General features: G+C 40.5%; 1 protein-coding gene and 1 pseudogene across 15 annotated transcripts in view; one reads left to right on the top strand and one right to left on the bottom strand.

Annotated features, from left to right (window-relative positions):
* The window catches only part of LOC148003350 (sulfotransferase 1C2A-like), a 45,384-nt gene that overhangs the window by 5,330 nt on the left and 17,422 nt on the right, over nt 1–22,632 (top strand). For 4 of the 15 annotated variants that reach the window (XM_087568435.1, XM_087568440.1, XM_087568441.1 and 1 more), the window contains one exon: nt 16,260–16,338. The exons of 1 other annotated variant lie outside the window; for it this stretch is intronic. The gene's annotated coding sequence lies outside the window, so the exon portion shown is untranslated. Of the gene's footprint in view, nt 1–10,332; nt 10,580–10,719; nt 11,010–14,014; nt 14,188–16,259; nt 16,339–20,340; nt 20,846–22,632 lie in introns of those variants that run through there. 10 more of the 15 variants (XM_087568439.1, XM_087568446.1, XM_087568445.1 and 7 more) reach the window with 8 other exon arrangements.
* LOC148003351 (brain acid soluble protein 1-like) lies at nt 185–1,005 on the bottom strand (annotated as a pseudogene).

Genomic DNA, 22,632 nt, shown 5'->3' with positions numbered 1-22,632 from the left:
CAGATGATGTACTTTCAGACAATGGTCTGTAAAATCCAGGACTGACTGGTCAAGGTGACTGAAGGTATATTAGATATTTCCCCACAAAAATACTATTTGGATGCTCCCCGCTCCCTCCCTCCCCGGATGGGACACATCCTCCTATTTTTTTCTTTTCTTTTCTTTTCTTTTTTTTTTTTATTTTTTAATCCCTTGGGCAATACATAGCCTCACTTCCAATTTGAAACAAGTTAGTATAGGATACAGAGACAGAGAGAGCTTGAGACCGGTCCTTTGCGAGTGACCTCTGACGGCCACGCTTTGTTCTTTGTTCAGAGCTGGAGACCGGTGCCTGGGGGGCCTTGGCCGCGGAACTGGGCGCCTCAGAGGCCGCGAGCGTCTCTGTGGACCAGGGCGCGGGCTCCGCACTGCTAGGTTTAGAATCTGAAGCCGCCTGGGCCGCGTCGCTTTTCGCCTCGCGGCCAGCGGCGGGTGCCTCAGTCTTTTTGGCCTCGCCCCCCTCCTGGGGCGCGCGATCCGGCGCGCGGGTGCCCTCGGCGCTCGGCGCTCGCCTCGCCGGCCTTGGGGGCCTCGCCGCCCATCGCGGGCCCGGGCCAGGCCGCCTCCTGCTCAGGCACTGGCCGGGGCTCGGGCTGCTCCTCCGTGGCGCCCTCGCTCTTCTTGGGCTGGGCCTTGGGCGCCTCCTCCTTACCGGCCGCCTGTTGGTCGGCCTCCTTTTCCTCAGCCCATGCCTCACCATCTGGAGTGTCCTTGGGCTTCTCTGCGCTCTCCTTGACCTCAGTGGTGTGGGCGGCCTTCTGGGGTTCTCTCTCCTTTGGGGTCCCCTCCTCCTCGGTGCCCGCGCCTTTAGCCTTCTTGTCTTTGTCCTTGGCCTTCTCCTCATTCACATTGTAACCCTTCTTGCTCAGCTTGCCTCCCATCATGGAGTTCCTCTCCTCAGAGGAGCCGATGAGAAGAGTTCACTTCACTTTTTTAAAGTATGTGCTTGAAAGTCACTCAGTCTATTTCATAGCAAGTGTTTATGATTTCTCAAGACTGTGACTGCTAGAGAAATAACTCAGTGGTTAAGAGCATGTGTTCCTCTTGCAAAGGACACAAGTTCATTCAATTCCTGCACCTACATGATAAATCACAACTATAAATCCAATTCCAGGAGGTGTACAAACAAACATACAGGCAGGCACTCACACATTTCAAACAAAAGATGAACAGAAAAGAATGCATATGTATATGGACTTTAATTAGTTCTGGGCCCTTAGTACCTCTACCTGCGAAGAATGAATCAAAGTTTCAGACCTTTTTTCTTCCAGTGGTAGGTACTGAATAATCCTCAAATGATATCTCAAGCAGAAATATGGTACCATCACTTTAGAATATTATGTGGATAATGTATCGTTTTAAGGAATTCTACTTTTAAAAGGTAGTATTTGCTCTATCTCTTTCTCTCTTTGAGTCTTTGAGTGTGTGTGTGTGTGTGTGTGTGTGTGTGTGTGTGTCTGTATGGTGTGTGTGCATGTGTGTGTGTGTGTTATAAAGTGATGTGGATGTGTACAATACACATGTGTGCTATGTTGACTGTCTTGCAAAGGTTATTAAGATTGTATTTAACCATGCCCTTTTGAGTTTTGCATTTGTGTAGTTTTAACATATGTCATATAGGTCCATGGAGGTGAGTGATTAATTATTAGAGTTCTTTAATAATAAATACCACTGATGGGAATACTGAGGGACACTTTTGGTTCTATGTTAGTGAGGCACATCCGTATTTCATCGAGTAGAAAGGAAGCTGAATGTGCACACTGTAAGTAGCCCAGCAGGTTACACTGCTAACTGTTCTAAGTTAACCTTTAACCTAGGTGTAACACAGATGGAGACTCAAGAGCAATGCAACAGCCTTGTGTATGTGTGAATCATTCACTACACAGAGAGAAGAATGCTGGATGTCTGACTAAAATGCAGTTTAAAGATTCAGTGTGTGTGTGTGTGTGTGTGTGTGTGTGTGTGTTGTGTGTGTGTGTTCATTTGTTTCTATGGTAGCAAGCACAACATGGATCACCTTATTCCAGTACAACAGAAACTAGTACGGGTACAGAATTGCTCACAGAACTGAGAGAAAAATAACAAGGACAGAGAACAAGGCAAATGTGGGGACCCATAAAAAAAAGTTCCCAAGTGGTCATCGCCAAAGTATCTCTCATAAGTTGAGTGGGTTGCAATTTAGTTTGCTCATAATTCAAATCTGTGAGCAAAGCATATGTTCTACCTAGATGTGGCCATGTGTATACATTTTGGTCAGGGAACAGTGGGGCTCCTGATTGGTACCAAAATCAAATAGGGTGGCATTGTTAAGAATTTGCAAATTTTGTGTTTTAGGGGGAAAACACCCAGACATATTGTAAGAATGAGCTTTCATCTTAAAATTAGGTGTAGGGATACTGGGATACTTCAGACTTCTGTGGCTGCTGACCATGATTTGGCTCATACTCTAGCTTAAGTATGGTTCACCAACTTCAGATGGTTTATGTGATTGTATGACATTTGAATTTCCAGGAACTTTTCATAGGGTACATAAATGTGAGGGCTGGAGAGGGTGTTGGTACTGTTGGTCCTTAATGGGGGTTGTTTATAATTTGTAAGTAGTTGTGATCAAAGAAGAAACAAAAGAAAAATTCAGGCATCTCTATCTCTCTACCCTCTATAACCCTGTTGCCTTATCTAATGTTATGAGGTGAAACCAGAGAGAAGGGGATAAAAAGTGCGAAAAAGAAGAGTCCACAAAATAGCAAAGACCAAAAACATACACACAGAAACATAGCAGTCACACACATACAAAAACACACACAAAGACACATGTGAGTGCTATGATACTGAAAGTATCTTAGGAATTGTACTCATGAGGTTCTATAAGTTAAACATAAAAAAAAAGTTCATTGGGGCCTTAGTGACAAAACCAAATCTCTGCTAAATGATGATTCTCTTAACACCCCCAACTAGGCAAACATGCAAATACGCACCAGGCAAGTCATTAATGGTTCATTTCCTATCAACCAACAGGGTGCTCCAGGTCAAAGCACAATGCAAGGTGGCAGGATTTAGACATCGACACTTCAAGAAAGATAGATCATGGTTTACACTAATGAATTCCTGAGTTAGCACCATCTCTTCCCACTTAGAGACTTGGCATGTTTGGAAACATCTGTAGACCTAGGATTTAGAGAAATAATATGTATGGGACCATGAATTTTTCCTGACACTATACAGCCTGTAAATCATAGAAGCGAGACACTCGCGATTGTTTCCAGTCCCTTCTGCCAACCCTCACTGCCTGACATTCAGCAGCAGGACCTCCCTTAAAGGTAACTAAAAGATTCAATGTCTGTAAAGGCCTTGACCACAAGAATTCACATTTTCCTCTTGGGTTATTTGTCTTTTTTCTATCTTTTATGTGACTTCTTTGTAATTAACAACATTAGCTACTTATTACCCCTTATAAATTGTGTCTTTATAATTTGACATATCCAAGTTTCCTATAGAATTTCTCTCTGGAACCGAAAATATATAAATATTTACACTGTTTGAACTGTCACTTCCTGCAGTTTCTTTGTGTTATTTCTTGCAAGGGTTTCTTTGCTCTTAGAGAAATGAATTAACTCATGACTTTTTATTTAACCTGTGGATTTCAGTCACAGACATTCTCAGGAATTCATGTTAATGGTCAACTGGAAAAAGGCATAGCTGTACTTTGTTGAAATGTTACACTGTGCTCAAGTGCCCTGAATTCCAGTACTGATGTAAAGCAGTGCTTTGAGATGTTACTTTCTTGTATACATCATATGTATGTATGTGGAGTGGTGCCTATTAATGTTTATGAAGATTTTTCACAAGTGTATAAATGTGAAAGCAAGAAATGTCAACCTTGGGTGCCATTCTTCAAGTGTAAGCCTCCTTGACTTTGTTATTTAAAAAATCACTCACTCACTCTCACACACGTACACACATATACATACACACACACCACACTGCATTTGCTACTATGTGCCTGTGGAGGTCAGAGGATAATTTGTGGGAAGCAGGTCTCTCTTCCAACCATGTGAATTCCTGAGGATTGAACTCAGACCATGAAGGTGCATGTCAAGCCCCTTTACCTTGTGAGCCGGTTTACCCTTATAAGTGCACCCTTATAACAGGATGCTCTAAAACTCATGGACATTCACTTTCCTCTACCTCCAGAGTAATAAGATGTCTGGCTTTGAATACTATAAAGGATGAATGGTAAATTCTTCTAAACATTTAGAAAAGAAACTGTGATAGTCCTCTATCCTCCTTTCCATTTTGGCAGAGTTGGGGATTGAACCTAGGACATCCTGTGTCAAATACTCTACCACTGAGCTACAGGTCCTGCTCTCTAATTCCTGTCAGAGGATAGAAGTTGATGGTATCCTTTCTATTCCAGTCTCTGAAGCCAGCCTTTCATAAATACCACATTCAACAAAGAACAGAAACAACAAAGGTATCTGTCACAAACAAACATTCAAAGCATAAAACAAATCAGCACATTGTCCAGATGTGGTTTGGGCAAGCCTGCCATGTCAAGACATAAGTTGCAGAGGAAGAAGGATCGAGAGTTCAAAATGACCTTAACCTTAATAATGAGCCGGAGGACAGCTTAGACACTGCACAATAGGAACTGTCAATGGAACAAAACAACCATAAAGGACATTTCCCTGGACTTCTTATCCTTTACCAAAGCTTTCCAGTACCAGAGGGATTGTTGTGTCTTGAGGGGCTTATCATTGGTTTACAGGGGAAGGAACAATGAAGAAGCAAGAGTATACTGTCCTTCTGTAGCTACTGATGGTGCTGGGTTTCTTAATGGACAGGAGCAGGTAGAATTATCTATACATCAACACAACAAACATGCTGAAAACATCACATGCAGAATATATCAACAATAAATTCTAAAGGAAAAGCCATATCGCACTCTACCACAATCCTAGTATTTGTCCATCAGTCTGTCTGAGTGAAGGCTCCCTCTGGGATTTCTTCATCAATGTTCCTGCCAGCGCTGTCTACAGTTTCAGGCTTTATGGAACACATATCAGGCCTTGGAGTGTGTTCAAACAAGGTATACACCTTCCTAAGCTCCACAGCAATTGGAGAAAAATTTCTAGAAGGATCCAAGGCTCAGCAACACTGGACAGCAGCATGGGACTTCCACACGGTCAGAAGTGGTCAGAGGTCTAGAAACTCAACTTTACTCAACTCACTGCTCAGCTTAGGGCACAGTCATATTCAGGCCTGCAGCCCCATGCCTTTCACAGGACCACACCCACTCCGAGTACCCTGAACAGCCATTTCTGCCATCCCTGCCCTGGGCACACTGGTGGAACCCTGAAACAACACCACCTCAGGATAATAGACCACACACCAAATTGGCTAGGAAGCTTGACCCTTCTAGAATCCTGCCCAACTTCTTGTAATTGCCTGAGGTAGTACTTTCAAATAAAACTACAATCTGGTGGTACCTCTCCCCAGATCCCAAGATCTCAGCTAACACAAGGAGAGTGGTAATTTTCCATAGTATACTGGTAACCAAGTGCTTAGGAATCACATGACTGACCAAAAATCTGTTTCTGTTGTAGTGATTTACTAAGAAATTTATGTAGATATAAGAGTGAAGGATATTTGCATTTTAGGATAATGTTAAGTTAAATTATTTGTAATCCATAATATATAAGCATGAACTGTTACTAAATAAAAATGTGCATTATCTGTGTTGTTCTGTTGACCTTTTGCATGGTGTCAAACAATATAAGGGGTGGGATGAAGACATTCAGATTCCAACTTTTTTTTATTTATTTATTAACTTGAGTATTTCTTATTTACATTTCGAGTGTTATTCCCTGTCCTGGTTTACGGGCCAACATCCCGCTAGCTGCTACCCCCCTCATGCTCCCCCAATTGCCACCCTCCCCCCAACAATCACGTTCACTGGGTGTTCAGTCTTAGCAGGACCCAGGGCTTTCAAGCTTTCCAGTTCTTTCTCTGATTCCTTCAACGGGGGTCCTGTTCTCAGTTCAGTGGTTTGCTGCTGGCATTCGCCTCTGTATTTGCTGTATTCTGGCTGTGTCTCTCAGGAGAGATCTACATCTGGCTCCTGTCTGCCTGCACTTCTTTGCTTCCTCCATCTTGTCTAATTGGGTGGCTGTATACGTATGGGCCATTTATCAATGAGTGCATACCATGTGTGTTTTTCTGGGATTGGGTTAGCTCACTCAGGATGATATTTTCCAATTCCAACCATTTGCCTATGATTTCATAAAGTCATTGTTTTTGATAGCTGGGTAATATTCCATTGTGTAGTAGAACCCCATTTTCTGTATCCATTCCACTGTTGAAGGGCATCTGGGTTCTTTCCAACTTCTGGCTATTATAAATAAGGCTGCTATGAACATAATGGAGCACGTGTCTTTTTTATATGTTGGGGCATCTTTTGGATATATGCCCAAGAGAGGTATAGCTGGATCCTCAGGCAGTTCAATGTCCAATTTTCTGAGGAACCTCCAGACTGATTTCCAGAATGGTTGTACTAGTCTGCAATCCCACCAACAATGGAGGAGTGTTCCTCTTTATCCACATCCTCGCCAACAGAAAAACACACATGGTATGCACTCATTGATAAGTGGATATTAGCCCAAATGCTCGAATTACCCTAGATGCACAGAACATATGAATCTCAAGAAGGATGACCAAAATCAGAATTCTTCACTCTTTCTTTAAAAGGGGAACAAGAATACCCTTGGCATGGAATAGAGAGGCAAAGTTTAGAACAGACGCAGAAGGAACATCCGTTCAGAGCCTACCCTACATGTGGCCTATACATATACAGCCCCCAAACTAGATAAGATGGATGAAGCAAAGAAGTGTAGGCGGACAGGAACTGGATGTAGATCTCTCCCGAGAGACAGCCAGAATACACCAAATACATAGGCAAATGCAATCTTAAACCACTGAACTGAGAACGGGACCACCGTTGAAGGAATCGTAGAAAGGACTGAAAGAGCTTGAAGGTGCTTGAGACCCCATATGAAAAACAATACCAACCAACCAGAGCTTACAGGGACTAAGTCAGTACTTAAAGACAATTCATGGACTGACCTTGGGCTCCAACCTCATAGGTAGAAATGAATAGCCTAGTAAGAGCACCAGTGGAAGGGGAAGCTCTTGTTCCTGCCAAGATTGAACCTCCAGTGAACTTGATGGTAGGGGGGATTGCGGTAATTGGGGAGGATGGGGAGGGGAACAACCATAAAGAAGGGGAGGGCGAGGGGTTGGGGGATGTTGGCCCATAAACCGGGAAAGGGAATAACAGTTGAACTGTAAATTACCCAAGTTAATAAAGATGAAAATATATATATATATATACATGAAATGAAAAAAAAAGAAATTCATGCATTTTTTTATGTTTTCCAGTTTAGTGTAATAAAGATTTTTAAACTATATCTTTATGATTCTCTGAATTTCCTCAGTGTCTGTTGTAATGGCTCTCTTTCACATCTCTAATTTTCCTAATTTTGATTCTCTTTCTTTTCTGGCTAATTTGTCTAAAAGTCTGTCAGGACTGTTGATTTTTTAAATGAAATAGTTCTTAATTTCACTGAGTTTTAGCGTATTGCTTTTTTTGTTTATTTCTATCTTATTAGTTTGATCTCTGTGTTTGACTATTTCTTTCTGTCTGTACTTTTGGGGTATTGCTTCTGCTTGTTTTTCTAAAGTGTTCATGTGTATCATTTGCTTATTAATATGAAATCTTTCCAAGAGTTTTTGTGCAGACATGCAGAAAGTCAGAATGACCTGGATAAATAGTCTGCATGCTCTAAGAAAATCAGATGTCAGCCCAGTCTACCTAGTAAAACTATCAAACATAATGAAAGATTAAAGAAAAAATATTTCACAGTAAGGACAAATATCAACAATTTCTGTCCACCAATTCATTTCTACACACGGCACTAATTATAGACCAAAAGAAGGCACAATGAGTAAATAATCCCAAAATAGGTAGGCAAAAGATGATTAAAAAGTGAGTCAGGAACACAAAAACAACAGAAATTCATAAATACTCAATAATAACTGTTAATATTTTTAATTTCTTAATAAAAAGATACAGAATAAGAGATTGGATTGAAAAGCAGGATCCTGCTCCCTGGAAGAAGCACACTTCTCCATCAAGGACAGTTACCATCTTAGAGTTAAAGAATAGAGAAATGTACTCAAGGGAATGAGGACAAGAAGCAAGCAGGCTAACTATTTGATATCTGACAAATATACTTCCAACAAAAACTAATTAGAAGATATAAGGGAGGAAGCTACATACTCATTAAAGGAAAAAACTACCAACAGGATGTTACAGTTTTAAACATTTCTGTACCAAATGTAAGGGCACCCCCTTTCATACTACAAACACTACTCTATCCAAAATTATATGTCGAGCATCACACAGGCATAGTGACTTCAGGACCTACTTCTAACCAATAAGCAGGCCACCCTGACAAAAGCTAAACAGAAAAACTCTGGAGTTAATTACATCATACATTGAATGGAGCTAATGGGACTCTTACAATGTTTTACCCAATCATTAGACACTAAATTTTATTTTGGCAGTTAATGACATTTTATCCAAAACTAAACACACTATTAGGAGAAAAAGTAAGTCTTCATGAACATAGGAAAATTGAAATAACATCTGACATCTCATCTTGTTAGTGCAATTTTATAATTAACAGTTTCTTGTTTATCTTGGTTATCTTCCAAGTACATGAGACAGAGACTATAAGATTTATTTGATAAGCTTTACAGAACAATATCTGAGTAGTTATTAGTCTATCTAACCCTCTAAGCTAATCTGACTACCTCTCAGGGAAGATTCCCAAGATACTTGCATTTTAGTATTGATTTGGCTCTCTCTGCTCTGGGCACTTTTCCAGGTATCACTCGGACTCTCTCTTTGTGTTGACTTTTCTTTGACCCCTTTCTTTACTCCTCTCCACTCACTGGAATCGGAAGTCCACCTCTGTTCTCTCCCCTGCTCAGTCATTGGCTGATCAGTTTTCATTGACAAATCAGAGAATAAATGGGGAGAAATAAGTATATATCAGCGAGACAGGAGATATTGGAATAAGCATTACAATGCCATGTCTGGATTACAAGAAGTTACGGGAGCAGAGAAATCAACATTTGAATACAGTCATGCCTATCTACTTAGTGTGTTGTGACTGATTTCACAGTAAATACACAACTGCATACTTGCAAAGTTACCATATGATCGATCAGTAAATCATAACATATTTATCATATGATGCTGCCCAATATATACATCTGGTCTTTAATGTTAAGTTTAAAGTGTACCACAAAAACCATGTGCTAGAAACAATCATCCCACATTCATGCATGAATGCTATTTAGAAGGGTCCTTGAAAAGTAAATAGGATTGGGTGAGAATACATAAGGCAAGAACAAGAATGTTTCCTGTTCTTCACTGTGTGATACCTCTGCCTCAGAGGTCACAAGGTTCTCTATTCTTCATTTCTTGATAAATTACCTAGTCTAGGCTATTTTGTAATAGGAAGAGAAATCAAACTAAGACCCTGCTATGTAGAGGGTGCCACCACTGAAGGTTTTCAGGATAACCATGTTTACCAGCCAGTAAGTGCATCTGAATGGACAGAACCAAGGGAGCACATTGTCCTATTGCACATTCTTTTATCTTACCTGTCTCCAGAATTCCACTGTCTTTTACAGAAGCAGGAGATAGGACTATATACTCAACCCAGGAGTTTTGGGCCATTTCTCTTAAGATTTTGAGAGCGGTAACAACACATGCAGTGTCAAGTTTTAAAAATCTTAATATTTTTAACACTTCTTTCTTTGAACACTCCTCCATGTCTGATACAGTTCCTAGTAATCAACCAATATTTAATGAATAAATGGCCATCATCACTAATTACTAGAACAATATCAGTATTTCTTTCCATCTTTTTATAGAATTCAAAGCCTCCTATTACCTGTTCATAGAATCTTTTGGCTTTCTAACTAGAACATGTTGCCAGAAGCTACTAGACATCACCAATAGCCCCCTAAAGTCTCAAAAGACATAAGTGTAGTGCACTGTTCTCCCTCCCTTGAACAGAGGCCCTCAAGAAGAATGTTTCTGTCACTTTCCTCCCACATTGAGAATTAATTCAGCCTGCATGCTCTTTCCTCTAGAGGACAAAAGTCCAACCCTGATTTCAAACATATATGTGGCCAATACTATCAAAAGTAAACTTATTAATCATAATACAACATGGCAACACTGAGGGGTGATTTCCTGAAGAAAGCCACAGCATTCATGCCAAGATGTTCTGGTGCCTCCAGGATGGGGTCAAAGTGTGTGGATTCCTGTGCTGCCAGTTAACCTTGGATCAGGGAATTCACTAATCTGAAGGAGGACATTTGGAAGAGACTGTTAGAAAAGCAAGACGTGCATCTGTTCTGCTTACTATCCTTAGAGACACATACTGCTTGTGCTTAAACACTAACTGTAAGTAATTAAAGATAGCATATAGCACCGACTTTACTTAGTCCTTTAAATGAAATGCCATTAAACACTGAATAGAAAATATGCTGTTAGGCTGAAGAGATGGCTCAGCCATTAAAGGCTAGGCTAACAACCAAAAATGTAAGAAAATAGATTACACATTTTGAAAGATGAATAGGATTGTTGGCTCTTCAATTGACAAGGGCAAATTTCAAATGATGTTGGCTAACAAGAAAAATGTTATTTTTCTTTAAAAGAAGTTGTTTAGAGTAATTTTCTTTTATGTTTGAGTGCTTTACCTGTGTCCACAGAAGCCAGAAGAGGGCATGGGTCCTGTGATTGGATTTACCAATTCTTGTAAGCCATTTCAAGTGTGAAATAGTTGCATGCAGTGTATGCAGAGACACCAGGACACAGGACTATCTACTACAGGGTAATTAACTGGCTTGATGATCTTATACAGGTGTTATACCGGTAACCACATCTGCTCTGAGTTACTTGATTCTTGCACCAGCTGTGTCATTTCCAGAAGTCAGCATTTTATAGCTGTCCTCTATATCTGCTGGCTCATACACTCTTTTTCTATTTTGTGAGCAATTGGATAGTTCTTCTCTGAACTTGTGCTAAAATTCTGCAGTGAGTCCACCTGATCTTTGGCACTGGTTATTTGGGACATGTTTTATTTTTATTATTTCTCCAGTCTCATTACTAAGTTATGGATCTCTTTAGCTCATTTGTTTTTTATTGGTTTAATTTTGATATGTCAAGTGTTTCTAAAAATTCATCTGTTTCTTTCAGGTATTTTAGATTAGTGGAAAAGAGACTTAAAATATGTTCTTATACTTTTCTTAATTTCATTTATATGTTATAATATTTCCTTTTTCATTTCTCATTTTATTATTTGGGTCTGTAAAAACACACATGCACTTAGGCTTTCATTCAGGGCTTTCTACATGTGAGTTCTTTTTACTTCGCTTAGATTAACATAGAGTTTGCCAAAATATTTTCAGATGAAACTTTTAATTTAATGGATTCTTTGTAAACTTTTTTTTACTTCCATTTCATTAACTTTTGACCTCTTTTCATCTACTGGTTTGGGGTTTGGTTTGTTCAAGGCTTTTGGATGTATCATTAAGTTATTGATTTTTTGATCTCTCAATTAGATTTTCATTAAGCATTCAAAGCTGTAATATTTCATTGTGTTCAGATAGAATGCAGGAAGTTATTTCAATTTTCCTGTGTTTGTTGAAAGTCGCTTTTTGTTCTAATATACGGTGAATATTAGAGAGATTTCTTTGTCTCGTTGAGGAGAAAGTATAATTTTAATGTTCAGGTAGATGTGCTATAAGATATATTTTGTCCTTTTGTGTTGCGATTTCATTCAGTTCCAGTGTTTCTCTGTTTAGTTTGTGTCTGGACAACCTCTCAGTTTTTGACAATGGGATACTAAAGTCATCAAATGTCATTGTGGTGGTTAATCTGTGGATTTAGATCTAATAGACAGTATTTGTTTTATGAATTTGTGTTTAGTGCATTTATGGTTATAAATATTTACAGATTTTCTTTTCTAGAGGCTCCTTTACTCGAACAATGGGCTGTCAGGAGTGACTGAATATTTGAGGACTTTTACCATCTTTTCCCCTGGCTTCTAGCTGCCTGTTTCAACTGTGGCAAGCTGTATACCATTTCTGTTTTCTCATTTATTGGCGTCTGGTTGGTGGCCCACAGTTTGTTGTGTGTTAGAGGAAGCAAATAAAGCTGTTGGAGGGGTGTGTGTCACTTTAGTTCATCACTGTGACCATGAAGGAATCAGTTGTAATCAATGCTCACTAAATACATATGCCAGGTTATTAGAACCTATTGATTTATCTCTTTTGCATTCACCCTCAATACATAGCTGTTCAATTAGCAATATCACTCTTATATGGGATAAAGAGTCTAGAGTGACACTTTGAGTGTGAAAATAGTAGCATGCAACGTAGGATATCTCCACACAGATACTAGGACACAGGGTCTTCTGCTACAGGGCAATTGTGACTTGCGAGTCAACAAACAAAACCTCTTTAGAAAGGAGGTGGTAGAAGACATATCAGCCATGGAGGAATTACAGTATCAAAAGATGAGTTAAGCTTTAATTTCATGGCAAAAGCAAGTTTGGAAGTTGCCAGAAGAGATCTAGTAAGCTCAGTTTGATCTGAGGTTGCCAAGAACAACATCAAGGAATTTAATTTGCCTTCTTCATGCAAATATATATATATATATATATATATATATATATATATATCATGGGATGATGTGAGTATAAATAAATATATACATAGTTTCTTCGTCTAAACTTTTGTTCTGTCATTCTTCATATGTGTGCATCAATGAATATGTTCTGGAAAGAAAGGGAAAAAGCCAGCATTTGTAACTACTTAGTCTGTGCTGGGTCTGTCTTTCTCTCTCTCTTTATTTCTTTTTAAATTTTATTTTTCTTGGATATTTTATATATTTACATTCCAAATGTTATCCCCTTTCCCTCTCTCCCATACCTCCTCCCCCTGCTTCTATGAGCATGCTCCCTCTCTTACCCACCCACTCTAACCTCAGAGCCCTGGTTCCATGTTTTTAATCTAACAGTACTGATTGGAGGTAGTTAGCATGACTCACATTTTATAGATATAGAAAAGAAATCTCTAAGAAGGTTCCACTGGATACCTGAGACCATGCAGCCAGTATTTTAGTTTCTCCATTACTGAACCCAAGTCTGTTTACTTGTCAACAGAACAGGACCCAAGTAACTAAGACTAGCTCTTGTGGTAGAAGAAAAACAAAGATTCTTTAGACTCGTGTTCTGAAATATCTTTTTAAACTCACTCATGTTTTAAGCTTCTTTTTAATCACAGTTAAGGGGAGATTGGGAATTAGTTTACTTTGTGAATCCTGGTGGTTAATAATTTTTTAGTTTGGCACACCTTAGCATCACGAGTCTTAAAAGGTAAATGAGGTCATGGATGTAAGCCTCATGTGCCAGGTTTGAGTAACTTTATAAGGGCTGCACTCATCTAGGCACAGGGTGCTTTGAGCAAAAGGCTGAATGTGTCAGCTTTTGAGTTATTTTTCTTTTTGAACATAAGCATGGCAATACTCTTGTTTTTCCCACTTTAAACTCTATCAGACTGGAGAGGAAGAAGACCACGTAGCATGGGGACTCTGCAACAAAGCCAGGGCCTGCACATAGTGGGGAACAAGGTGGTCTTAGAGAGGGAGGAGCAGTGTGTTTGCCTCTGTGCATTTCTCTAAACAGCCTTGAGTCTGAAAGTACTTAAGGTAGTGGAGATTTATAGAACAGTGATCCCTAAACAGTGAGACTTACTTCCTCATTGGCCAGATGCCAAAGTTTGTTTCTTGTAGTCGTGACTCTGTTGATTAAAGCTCTAGCTGATCTCGTTGATTGCAGAGCATTTGAGATTGATTGCTAAAGGTTGGGTACATTTGGCATAGTAGAATTTGAGCCTCTGTGCTTGCCATATACCAGAAATACTTTCCTCCTTCCTCTAAATGTACCTTTGTACTTACCGAACACTGGGCAGTCCAGCTTTTAGACTGGTGAAAACTAGAGTTTGAAGGTAAGAACACAGCTTATCTGAAACATTTGGCATAACTTGTTGGTGTATGTTCTTAGTTCTCAGACATACAGGTGCTAATGTGTAAGTGGTGTAACTCAAGTCAGAAAGATCTTAAGTCTTAAGAAACCTAAGAAAAATAATAATAAAAAAAATCTGAAGCTAACATTGGCTGTGGTTAACTTAGAAATTCATGCAGACACCTTTCCACAATACCATCTCTATGTGCATACTGTACTTTTCCCTCACAAAGACTCCCCTCCTGTCAGCCATCTACACTGCTCTGGCTATGACTATTTCTTCACCACACTGGACCCTCTTTCGTCTAAGTCTGTGGACACCATTCAAGCTAGGCCTATAAAAGGAACTTGACCAGGTCTCCTGCTTAGGGAAGTTACTTATATAAGCAAGTAACCATAGCACTGTGGCATAAGATCTGGGAAGTTCTCATGTAAATTTAGATCCTCTTGCAGCTGAGGGTGGAGGACAGTTATGATTTCAAATCGTGTCTGGAGGACAGTGTGAGGACCTGTCTCAGAAAACAAGATGAAAGGTTAACTGTATGGAAAAGACTAGAGATTGTTTCACAAAGGAGGCCACAGGGACCTGGCCTCAGAGGACGAAAAGGAGCCTGCCTGGGAAAGTCTGTGTGTCTATCTGCCTTACTCTAAAAATAGCAGTGACCATAGCTGAGACCACCTATAAGTAGAAGCCCAAGGAAGCACTCTTTTTCTCTTCTAGCCTGCATGCTGTGGGCTGTCAGTTGGCAGGTGTATTTCTACCTGTGTGCTCCTTGACCTTCTATGAGGTTATCAGAAGTAGAAAGTGTCATTCTCAGTATTTGATGTACCCAGTCTGCGAGGCACTGGTGCTCAGTAGCACAGGAAGCTGCTTTCAGTTCTTCCCCTGTGATCTCTGCTTCTGCTCAGCAGCAGAAGTGAGGTTTGTGCACACATCAAATTCCAATTCTGGGAACACATTCAAACTTGAGAATCTGATTTCAGCTGGGTGTCTGTGGCTTTTGTATCACTGTAAGATAAGGCATTCAGAAACCTCTATTCCTCCCCAACATTGTCAAGCTGGGCATGGTGCACACTGGGCAAACCTTTACTACAGAACTACACATCAGCCCCCACCTGACTCACTGTACATACTTCCATGGCCTCACTCAGCCCCTCAAATCTACCTTTATACCACACAGACTCTATTAATGAGCTGGTCTCTGTCAACTGAAGATTTTCAGTCCTTACCTCCAGGTCATAATCTTAAACTTATTTAAATTCAGTTACTTGTTTGGTCAAGTAACAAAGAAACACTAAGAGAAATGCATAATTTTCTTTATTTTCCAATGTTCAATGAAACAGCAGGTCTCTGAGCTTTAACTGATCATGCTATTCTGCTCAGTTTTAAAAAAAATTCCTACAAAAAAGTTCCAGATCAAGGTGTCTGTCAGTATGGTTTCTCAAGGCCTTTTCCTCTGCTTGCAGGGGGCCTTCTTTTACTATGTCCACACATGTTGTTCCCTGTGTACATCCCTTGGTATTTCTCTGTATGTCTAAATCTCTTCTAAGAAGAACCCTAATATGATAGAATTGGAGCCTCACCTCAACTTAATGACATCTTCAGGGCCCTGTCTCAAACTATAACATTTTAAAGTAAGAAGATTAGAGCTCAACATGTGAATGTGAAGGCACACAGTTCAGTCCATCATATTCACCAATGATATTGCATTATTAGTTTATGCAAATAGTTTGCTGTTGCTCACAAATTGAGCAATTTAAAATGATGCAACAAGACGTGGTAGTATGTATCTGGAATCGCAGCATTTTGGAGGCAGAGGCAGAGGCAGAGGCAGAGACAGTGGCAGAGGCAGAGGCAGAGGCAGAGGCAGAGGCAGAGGCAGAGGCAGAGGCAGAGGCAGAGGCAGAGGCAGAGGCAGAGGCAGAGGCAGAGGCAGAGGCAGAGGCAGAGGCAGAGGCAGAGGCGGAAGCATACTTGCAATTTTGTTTAGGAAAACAAAGGATGAATTAATTAACTCAAACTTTTTCCTTTATTCTTATTTTGTTTTGTGCCAGCCTAGGTCTGCTTCTGCCCTTGAGGTATCCAGGTACCATTGTGCACTGAGCAGGACTGAAAAGAACAAAGTTTATTCTGGTAGGTGGATTTCACAGGGTGTCAGTTGGAGTGAATGCAAAGGGATAAATAGCCTTCTTTAGTGATGGTTTTCAGTGAAATAGCTCTCTCTTATTGGGCTTATTAAGGGCTATATATACCTCGGAGAGTAGGTAGGAGTTTTCATACTGAGGGTATATTACTGGCTGGTGTTCATATGTTTGGAATGTTCATTTACCTGTGGAGGACTATTTGATTCCTGAACATATCCTTACAGGGAAAGAGGAAGGATAATCTGTAATTTTGCCATGACTACCTCAAGGGTGGCAAAAATGGGGATCATAGGGTTTATGTGCACAGGGAATGCACACCCAGAGCAAGGAGGAAAACAGTCCTACTCCTGCTGGTATCAGGATGAGATTTTCAAGGCTTCGACACATCAACCTTACTCTTGCTCTGGATGGCTCCCTTGGTTGCATGGCATTCCAGACTCACAGGTTTAGAGCTTTGAAACAGTATTACTGTAACCTAGACTGGCCTCAAAGTCACACTCTTTCTGCTAGCTTCCCTCATATTGCTTGCCATCATACCCTACTGATTGTTTTAACTTTTTTTGGTCAGAAGTTTGAGCAGATTACAGCAGCTAGGTGAAATGAAGGTCTGCACACCAAGAGGCTTGGGGAAAACATCCCTCCTCAGTTCATCTGCTGAACATCAGCCTTCTGTTCTGTTGTGCAGATGAAGGACTGAGGCTGCTGCCTCCAATTTACTCTCAGCTTCTAAAGGCCTTGAAATCTATTCCCTTTTGTCTATGAGCTGGTAGAGGGAACTGCATCATCAATATACTTTGAGGACTCCCATATCCACCACCAAAGTTCTACTGGAGTTCAAAATGAGAATGTGTTTGGGAACTGTTATACTGAATACCAAAATTTATATTTGAAAAGGACACTGTAGACTTGCAGACTTGCACTCACATGTTGCTAATAGGGGAATGTGCTAGTGGAGATTTGTCTCTACAACCTCGTAGTTCTGGAAGCCATGTTAGGCTTCCTATCTTAATAGATATTTGGTCATTCAAAGATTTCTGGCAGGGTTGAAGACTGATTACAGTCTCATAGCCTATCAGGCTGTTTAACTCTGAAAATACATATTTTATTGGATAGTTATCAGATAGTATACAAGCTAGCCAAGATATAATATACATTTTAAGCCTTTCTTAAGCTGGAATGGATAACTAAATGTTCTGTTTAACTAAAAATGTGATGGACTGTGTGTTGAGTATATCATATGCTTTATAAATTTTAGAATGGTAATAATTGTACTCAATTTATATATAAGTGAAAAGGCTTTTTAACTGGACAAAAAGGGGGAAATGTTCTGGTTTGCCCTGGAGTTATCTGTATTTTGATGCTAACTCCACTGCCCCAAGGACAGCTGCCTAGTCAAGTACTCAGGAATCAGGTGACTTCACTAGAAACTTCTCCCCATTGAATTTGTAAAATACAGGTGAGGGGTAGGTACAGGATAGAAGGAGGCCTGTCATTGGAGGAGAAGGAAGGATGGGTGGGAGAGAAGTTTGAAGGAAGAGGAGGAGACTGGAACAGAAAGGAGAAGAGAGCGAGAGAGAGAGACTCGCTGGCAGGACAATGGACACTGATGTAAAGATCTCGCTCTGTGTATTTACAGGTTGTTACTAATGTTCCTAAGGGATGGATGGTACTGGGATTTGTATGTTTAGGTGGGCAATTATATCTTAACAATTGGCTTGAAAGAGCGTACCCCTGAACGGGGAGCCTCGTCTCTCGCTCCAATCATGGGGTGGGGTGCCACCAGGAATCACGAGTAGCCGGTCTTGATGTAACAGCAAGAGGTAGCTTTTATTAACGAGATCCCTATTAGCGGGATCCTGGGTCGATACGTATCTCACACAGGAGACAGAGGAATCGACCCCGAGCTTCCAAACTTGGGGGTTTATATAGGGGAGGTTAGGGACTTTTGCGTGGTTACACATGATTGGTCATTTCAAATGGTGCACACTTACTTTCGGCTCGAAATTACAACAGCAAGGAGTACATGCTATCTAGCAGCTCAGCAGCTCGGGTAGGGTGGCTCATCTCACTCAGGGAGATGACTCACTTCTGGGGAGTGAAGGAAGGGGAGGGGGTGGCTACGGATGATCAGTGTCCTTGGAACTGGTAGCTGGTTTGGCAAGTCCTATCTCTGGCTCTCCCTCAGGCACGTCCGGCACTGCACATCCTGACTCTGACAATGAGTAACCTTTTTAAAACTCTATTTCTACAGGCTCAAAGAAAAAAAAAGGACAAAAATACATTAAGTAATAACAATTTCTGTATTAGTTTTCTTTGTGAATATGGACTTATTGCATGAACATCTTAAATTTCACGCACACTTGTAACTTAGAAGCAATTTTTAAAGAAGTTTTATGAGATTAGTAGACAGATACTAGCTGAGGTCTTTATCAAACCATTGATTTAGAATCTTGTAAGCCTTCTTATATTTAGAGGAATGATTATTACTTATGCTAAACCTGTGATGTGAATTAAAAGGGAAGGACCTAACATGGAAGGTATGTTAGAAATGTCAGTGCTCCAAACTAAGTGAGTGAGCTTACACTTGCCACTTCAGAACCAAGGAGACTAGAGCAGGAGGATTGTACATTCAAGGCTACAGAGGGAGCTATGGGCAATCCTGGGATATGTAGAGACCCTATCTACTCTTACCTTAAAAGAAAAGAAAGGAAGGGGAGATGGCAATACTCTATCTTCCTCTGCTGAAGCTGACTATATCACATCTCAGAGTTTTATGGGAAGTACACCCTCTCTGCTATACTACAACTATAGCTGCTGCTTATATTGGAAATGTTTTCAAGTAAAACCGGGTCTTCATTTTCTAAAAGCACTGCATCCATTCCAGAGAACTCAACTTTCTCTGGGAACCTGTCATCCTGATATTTGGTCTGGCCAGCCTGGACAGTTTTTGTTTCTCTCATTCACTGTAGTTTTCTTTACACAATTACTAGCAATTATTCACGGTTACACTTTCCATAAATATTCTTTCCCTCTAATGTTCTAGGCTTCAAATTATATAAGAACTAAAAACGAGTTGCTTATAATAAATATAATAGTGGTACTCACTACTGTAGCAGTCACTGAACATTACCTTGCTATGCCTCTGAGCAGCAGTGGTAGATGTGCTTTGAAACTACAATAGCCACTTACTCTTGAGTATTAGAAGATCATTCATCCCTCCTATTCATATATTTGTAAGTTTCTAGGTATAGCAACCAACCACAAACAGTGGAACAATGTGTCTCTCTCTGAAAAAAAGACATAAAGTAGACTGTAAGTACATGAGAAGATATTCATTATTAGTCATGAAGGAAAAGCAAAACAAATCTATTGGGATGGAGATTTAAGGGAGATACATGTCAGTGATTAGAGAGTACTATATACTACTGGTAGACTTCTTAAATGATACAGCCACTGTAGGAAAGTTCTATGACAATTTCTCAAAAATGAGAACATACTATTTTGCATATCTGCATTGAGTTATGAACCCAAAAATATGAATGTAGAAGCTTAGGTATTGTGCATTGTTTATAGTACAATAGTTGAAAGGAGGCACTCCAAGTTCCCGTGGACAAGGAAATGGATAAACAAACCACACTACAAGCAGGCATGCAATAAAAGTTAGCATTAATTGGGAAGAAAATCTGATGGCATGCCACAATACAGCCGATCCTTAAGAATATTCAACTAAATAAAATAGCTATTCACAAGAAGACAAAATGAACTTACTCTAAAGCATCTAGAGTTTAAGGAGATAAAAAGGAAAATAGTGGTAGCCTGGCACTGAGATTTAGCAGTAGTGGGCTCCTAGCTTCCATCTAGAAAAGTAAAATGTTTTCAGGAGATGGAAGGTGATGGTAGACATAGAACAGCAGGAATATTATTAATGCCACTGAGCCATCCACTTATGATACTTAAGAGTCATTTTCATGTTGTGTATGCTTTATCACAGTACTTTAAGAATTCCATTCTGGGCCCCCACCAGCTCACCTCTCCCAAACCCCATGGGAGCGAGAGCTCACCGCCTGGGCAGGTGGGCAGTCCTGAGACTGCAGAGCGGAAGAGACCACCAACAGTGCGCACACCTGCCCATATCCCTGGCACAAGAGAAAACTGTATATGGCCTCTGGGTTCCTGGAAATAAGCTCACAGGTGCAGCAGGTCCCCTGCCCCTGAGACACCACCAGAACCTGAAGGGACCGACCAGATAAACAGTTCTCCGCACCCAAATCTCATGGGAGGGAGAGCTAAATCTTCAGAAAGGCAGACACGCGTGGGAAACCTGAGGAGACTACACTCTGCTCACATTACCGATTCCAGAGGAAAAAACAAACGCCATCTGGAACCCTGGTGCATGGAAGCTCCCGGAAAGGGCTGTGCAGATAATCCTGGTTGCTGTCCCCCCGGAGAGCTCATAAGCAACACCCCATGAGCAAACTTGAGCCTCAGGACCACAGGTAAGACAAACCTTCCTGCTCCAAGCGACGTGCCTGGTGGACTCAAGACACAGGGCACAGGAATAGCTGAAGACCTGTAGATAGGAAAAACTACACGTCCGAAATCAGAACACTCTGTTCCCATAACTGGCTGAAAGAAAAAAAGGAAAACAGGTCTACAGCACTCCTGATACACAGGTTTATAGGACAGTCTAGCCACTGTCAGAAATAGCAGAACAAAGTAACACTAGAGATAATCTGATGGCAAGAGGCAAGCGCAGGAATCCAAGCAACAGAAACGAAGAATACATGGCATCATCAGAGCCCAATTCTCCCACCAAAACAAACACGGAATATGCAAACACACCAGAAAAGCAAGATCTAGTTTCAAAATCATATTTGATCATGATGCTGGAGGACTTCAAGAAAGACGTGAAGAACTCCCTTAGAGGAACACAGGAAAACATAAATAAACAAGTAGAAGCCTAAAGAGAGGAATCACAAAAATCCCTGAAAGAATTCCAGGAAAACACAATCAAACAGTTGAAGGAATTAAAAATGGAAATAGAAGCAAACAAGAAAGAACACATAGAAACATCCCCAGATATAGAAAACCAAAAGAAGAGACAAGGAGCCGTAGATACAAGCTTCACCAACAGAATAAAAGAGATAGAAGAGAGAATCTCAGGAGCAGAAGATTCCATAGAAATCATCGACTCAACTGTCAAAGATAATATAAAGCGGAAAAAGCTACTGGTCCAAAACATACAGGGAATCCAGGACTCAATGAGAAGATAAAATCTAAGGATAATAGGTATAGAAGAGAGTGAAGACTCCCAGCTCAAAGGAACAGTAAGTATCTTCAACAAAATCATAGAAGAAATCTTCCCTAACCTAAAAAAAGAGATACCCATAGGCATAAAAGAAGCCTACAGAACTCCAAATAGATTGGACCAGAAAAGAAACACCTCCCGTCACATAATAGTCAAAACACCAAACGCACAAAATAAAGAAAGAATATTAAAAGCAGTAAGGGGAAAAGGTCAAGTAACATATAAAGGCAGACCTATCAGAATCACACCAGACTTTTCTCCAGAAACTATGAAAGCCAGAAGATCCTGAACAGATGTCATACAGACCCTAAGAGAACACAAATGCCAGCCCAGGTTACTGTATCCTGCAAAACTCTCAATTAACATAGATGGAGAAAGCAAGATATTCCATGACAAAACCAAATTTAAACAATATCTTTATACAAATCCAGCACTATAAAGGGTAATAAATGGTAAAGCCCAACATAAGGAGGCAAGCTACACCCTAGAAGAAGCAAGAAACTAATCATCTTGGCAACAAAACAAAGAGAAGAAAAGCACAACAACATAACATCACATCCAAATATGAATGTAACAGGAAGCAATAATCACTATTCCTTAATATCTCTCAACATCAATGGCCTCAGCTCCCCAATAAAAAGACATAGATTAACAAACTGGATACACAACGAGGACCCTGCATTCTGCTGCCTACAGGAAACACACCTCCGAGAAAAACACAGACACCACCTCAGAGTGAAAGGCTGAAAACAACTTGCCAAGCAAATGGTCAGAAGAAGCAAGCTGGAGTAGCCGGATGTAGATCTCTCCTGAGAGACACAGCCAGAATACAGCAAATACAGAGGCGAATGCCAGCAGCAAACCACTGAACTGAGAACAGAACCCCCGTTGAAGGAATCAGAGAAAGAACTGGAAGAGCCTGAAGGGGCTCGAGACCCCATATGAACAACAATGCCAAGCAACCAGAGCTTCTAG

Source organism: Rattus norvegicus, chromosome 9 (genome assembly GCF_021556685.1).
Source record: "Rattus norvegicus strain SHRSP/BbbUtx chromosome 9, alternate assembly SHRSP_T2T, whole genome shotgun sequence".
Classification (NCBI taxonomy): domain Eukaryota; kingdom Metazoa; phylum Chordata; class Mammalia; order Rodentia; family Muridae; genus Rattus; species Rattus norvegicus.
Note: the sequence above shows the minus strand (reverse complement) of the source record. Positions and strands in the feature narration are given on the sequence as shown.